At 46.4% G+C, this 5,240-nt stretch overlaps 1 long non-coding RNA gene across 1 annotated transcript; it reads left to right on the top strand.

Moving 5' to 3' along the window:
• Window positions 1-470: 470 nt before the first annotated feature.
• LOC120240700 lies at window positions 471-4,996 on the top strand. The gene is made up of 3 exons (XR_005530692.1): window positions 471-548; window positions 4,224-4,366; window positions 4,925-4,996. It is a non-coding gene; the product is annotated as an uncharacterized LOC120240700 (long non-coding RNA).
• The last annotated feature ends 244 nt before the right edge of the window (window positions 4,997-5,240 follow it).

Here is a 5,240-nt window from a genome sequence, read left to right as displayed (position 1 = left end):
CCTGGGGCTGCGGCTTGCTGCGGCTTGGGGGGGGGGGGCCTGCGGGTGGCGTGGAGGCCCTGAGGGCTCCAGCAGCCACCTTGAGCGAGCACAGAAGGAACCAGAATGACCGGAGCAGAGGAAGGAGGAGGCTGACAGTGCCTATGGTGACTGGCTGCCTTCTCAAGTGGGGGGGGGGAGGCCACAGGAGGCAGGTGGGGGAGGGGAGGGGCCAGGTGGAGGCTGCACAGTCGGAGGGGGAGGAAGGGAGGATGGAGAACCCTCCTTTCTCTGTCCCGTGGGAGACAGAGTCTGTTGGCTTCAGCTTGGAGAGCTGAGTCCCGAGTCAGATTCCGGTCACCGCGAGGCTCTCTCACTGATGGTGACCCGGGTCGCCCGGTGCAGACCATGTCCTTGCTGAAAAGCATTACATCCATGGCACCACCCCTCTGCATTGTCGCTCTCTATGGCCTGTGCCAGATCTGGGCGTCCAGATGGGCGCACACATGTGAGTTCTTCTGCTTCTGGATGAGACCACGCTTGTTTGTCTACACCTGGAGACCATCAGGGTGAGACATATTTATTTTATTTGCAGGTCTGCAAGTTTGCAGGACACAGCGCCAATTATTCTCTGAGCCTTTTCTGTCTAAGCTTTTAACTTTAAAACCCCATTTTTATGTATCCATATTGTGCCTGATCAGGAAAGCTTCTGTCTTCCAGGGATTTTTTTCTCCCCTCCTCCCCTTTTTTAAACTGTTATTAGGTACTAAATATCTCCTTGGAATGAGAAAGGTTGAGTTTAGAATGTGTTAGTAAGGCAATGGGTAAGAGAAGTATGAAATCATCCAGTTTTGAAACAATTTTGTTTGTCTCTGCGATGCCCGGAGGTACGCACAGTACCCGCCGGATTCAGAGGAAAGAGCAGCGTCCTTCTGACTCTTTCCTGTACGTCTGTCTGCCACTTCCCTCTGTGTTCTTTTCTCAAATCCAGACCCTTTTTTTTTTTCAGATGTAAAAAGCACAGAGGAACATTTCCTTCGGAAAGGTAGCCTGAGTTGCTGATGGCCCCCATCCAGGATATGCAGAAGTTTTAAAAAACGTTATTGCAGTTGAACATCTTGCTACATTTCTCCGCCCCCCCCCCCCCCGGTTGTCATTCCATCTTATATCTGCTCACAAACCCAACCAGCCCCCCACCCCCCAAGATGAGGACCACCCTTTACTCTTTTTCTGATCTGCTGAAGGTCCTTGTTTCATGTCTTGTACGTAGGGAGCCCTCAGGAGATATTTGTGGATTGTATTTGAATCTTCCCCCCAAATCCAGGTCCCAGAAATCGGGACTCAATGCGCACAAGCCCAGAATCTCAACCACTTCCCGCCCATTGCCTACCGCAGGACGTTGCATGTGGCAGGTAACCTTTTAAATAAAATTTGTGTCATTGTAATTCTCTCCGCTCAGGGTCACACCTCCACCCGCCACTTGAGATGTCCGAGGACCTCCTTGAGGGTGTCTAATTAACTGGAAGTGCTAAAGTGGCTGCGAGCTCAATTTTCCTTTTTCACCTTCATTTTTAAATTTCGAGGGCCTTTTGAGTCTTGGTATTTCGTAAGCTCTCCCTTCGGGGTTTGTTGAGATAATGTGTTGGGGTGACCCACAGCTGATCCAGGGGCGGTATTTTCTTTAAAAACCTCATTATTGATGAATTTAAGGTTACAATGGGCTGGGTGTCCGCAAAAGATGAATCATTCAGCAGGATTCGTGGAAAGCATCAAACTGTGGGGATGGGCACAATTCAGAAAGAGGAGAGTCAGTGACAAGCTATTTTGTATTTGCCTGGCAGTTGAAAAGAGGGTTTAAAATCATGGGAAGTCCCCAAGGCGCCCATTAATAGCCTATTCCGTGTCTTTGATTCTTGCAAAGTAAAGATATTATGCTACAGAGTCTCCTAAAATTAAGGAGACATGGGTGAAACGTATCACATTTGATTTACACACACTTTAGTTTTTTTTCATGAAGTCTGGTTAAGCTTGGAGCTTTTCTGTTATTTTACTGTTTGCATTGGTGTCTGGATAGATGTTTGCCTACATTTTAGCTTGTGAGAATGTGGTGGTTGTTGTTTTTCTTTCCTAGACCGGAAAACATACCAAATATCCTTGGTTTTCTACCTCAAAAATTCTTGGTTACGTTCTCTTGCTCACAATGTTTTGTATCCAAGAAAGATAAAAAGGAGGAGGGAGGCATAATCCCTGGGGGGCCTCTCCTGTCCACGTGAACTCAGCCAGCTGGGCGCTCAGGAACCTGGGGGGACTTGGACCCACAAACCTCCCCACCCCCACCCCACCCCCCATGGAAGGCGTGGGTGGCTCTTCTTTCTTTCCCATTCAATTTCCTGGCCTTGAAATCTGCTCTCTTTTTCTCTCAGTTTCCAACTTCCCGGTGGAGAATTAGCCCTCCTCCCCGGTTCTTTCTCGCCTCAGGCAACTCTGTCTCCTTTCTCACATCAGGAGAAAATTTCAAATGTGTACAAAGCCTCCAGTTCATTTGCCAACATCATTCTTCCATCTTCCCAGAAGAACAATTCTTCTCAGAAAATCTACTTCTTTTCCATCCTGGAAATTACAAGTTGTACCCTGATCAAGTAGATGCTCGTATTATTGGAGTGTGGGGACTCTCAGTCCTCAAAGCCACCATCCATGTTGGGATCGTGCATCTTTTATTGATTCCCTAAGTTTTTATCAAATTCCCCTTCTCTGTGCAGAATTGCCCTCCATCTGTGATTAATTCGAAAGGCCAAACCTATAGTGTATTTCATATTACCTTTTAGATACTTGTCTTCTGAGAGGGAGAAACAAAACTGATTTTGTTGACTTGTGCATAATCGTGTTGAGCTTTCCCATGGAAAGACACCAATGTTTAGGTGTGTTTATGTCTTGAAAAAAATGGAGTCGCTGCTGAGTGCTTCTTTCTGTTGGTAAAAACTGATAACAAGATTGAAAATGATGCGAACTTTCTATGGTACGTCTTAGCCTGTTGTCCTGGAATTGTCTGGGAATTCATATGCCTTCATTATCAGGCTGTCATTTTCTTGTGGGTAGGACTTTTGGATTTTCCTTTATATTCTCACACATTGGGTCATAGTGATCTTTCAGTTAATTTTTTTTAAATAAATAAAAGAATGATTTACCAGATATGTTTGAGGAGAATCTAAATAAATGAATGAGTGAGTGAATGAACGAGTGTATCTGGGATTTTTTCAATTGATTTCGATGCGGAATCAAGGTTTGGTTCCAGACTGAAGGGCATGTTCGCCTCAAAGATTGTCTAATTCTGTCCTCAGAATCCATTCTTTACATTTATGTGTGGAGGGAATAAAATAGAGGTGTGTGCAGAAGGGTTGAACACTCTTCATAAAAAGTGAGGAGAGATATGAGTGGAAAAGATGGTGGGCAGATGTGAGCCAAACAACTGTAGACTGTGAGGTGGCTGAAAATCCTGGGGGGTCAGAGAGCACAGGCAGATGGCATGGAATCCGGAAGGCACAGGATTCCATAAGACACTGTGATTTCTAGAACAATCTATACCAGGTCATATGACATGAAAACTGACGTCCTGGATTATGGGGCTCATGGGTGGGATTGAGAGTGGAGGAGAGGATCTAGTAGATATTTCCAAGGCTTCTAACAATACTAGACACAAGGGTATCAGTTTTGAAAAATAAGAAACTACTACTCCTGTGCACTGATTTATCAATTATGGAGAAAGTAGTGTGGTTTGCAAAGTGGAAAACACATGATTAAAACATTTTTTTCATGTTTATTTATTATTGAGACAGAGAGAAACAGAGCATGAGTGGGGGAGGGGCAGAGAGAGAGGGAGACACAGAATCCAAAGCAGGCTCCAGGCTCTGAGCTGTCAGTACAGAGCCCAATGTGGGGCTTAAACCCACAAACCATGAGATCATGACCCGAGCTGAAGTCAGACACTTAACCGACTTGAGCCACCCAGGCGTCCCATGATTAAAACATGAAAACAAGTAACCAAATGTGAAGTTGTCCGTTCCAATGTAGAATTGTGTGTTTTTCCCTAAATCAAAAAGAAACCTCTCCCCCACCCCCCCAAACCCAGACCCTCACTCCAGTTAGTTGCTTCTAGGACAGGAATGATTCTCAGGGTTCTAAAGTTTTAGGATCATATGCTGCTAATGACAGAAAGGGATTTGGAGAATACCTGTTATTTCTCTTAGGAAACAGACGAAGGCCAAGGGTCCCTGGTTCTTTGGAGGCGGAGACAGGACTCAAATCTGCTTCTCTTTATTGCTTTACTAAATCCTCGCCCACATCTGTTGGTGAAACTGCTGCCCCAGGCCTGAAGTCATCCCATAAAATGGTAAGTGATCCAAGCCTACCAATAACCTGTGTGACGTGTGTGTGTGAGACTGAACTGAACAAAGACAGAGGCATGGGTGTCTATGCATTGCAGCACGGAATGGCAGAGAAGGTTCTGGTAGGCAAGGCTGGAAACTGGGACTGTGAGGAGGCCAGGGAGCTGTCCACAGGTGATAGCTTGCTGCAGCCTCATAAGCAACCTCTGAGGTAGACCTGGTCCCACGTACATGATGGGGAGGCAGCCAGAGAGGCTGAATCCCCCCACCGGGGCTGTGCGCCTGGGAGGTGACCTCACTGTGATTCCAAGTGCGGTGGTATCTCTCTCCCAAGCTGTGTGTTTTTTGGTGGTGATGTAGGGTGACGGCGCGTGTGGTTTTGTGTGTTTTAGCGGTTGTGGTGACTGCAATTATGTCCCCCTCAAATTCATATGTTGAAGCTCTGCCTCTGAGTGCCTCAGAATGTGCCTTTATTTGGAGACAGGCTCTCTATAGGGGGGAAGCAAGTTAAAATGAGGCCATTGCCATGGGCTCTGATTCAATAAGACTTGCGTTTTACAAAGGGAGATTTGGAGATTGCCACTTGAACATGAAGACGGCCATCTACGAGCCAGAGACAGGGGCCTGGAACAATCCCTCCCACAGACTCAGAATGAAACAACCCTGCAGACACCTTGCTTTCAGCCTCACCCATTGGGCCAGCCTGTTATCAAGCCACCCAGCCCCTGGGACTTTGTGACAGAGGCCCCAGGAAGCAGTATTAGGGCATTCTCAGTTTTTATTGGCCTCTCTACAGAAGACATTTGTCCAAGTCCAGCACAAAGCTAACTAACATGAAACTTTCTTTTCCTTTATAATGGTAAAATATATAGAACATAA

Source organism: Hyaena hyaena, unplaced genomic scaffold (assembly GCF_003009895.1).
Source record: "Hyaena hyaena isolate Hyena2069 unplaced genomic scaffold, ASM300989v1 scaffold_258, whole genome shotgun sequence".
In the NCBI taxonomy this organism is placed as follows: domain Eukaryota; kingdom Metazoa; phylum Chordata; class Mammalia; order Carnivora; family Hyaenidae; genus Hyaena; species Hyaena hyaena.
The sequence above is the reverse complement of the archived record's forward strand: the minus strand, read 5'-3'. Positions and strand labels throughout refer to the sequence as shown.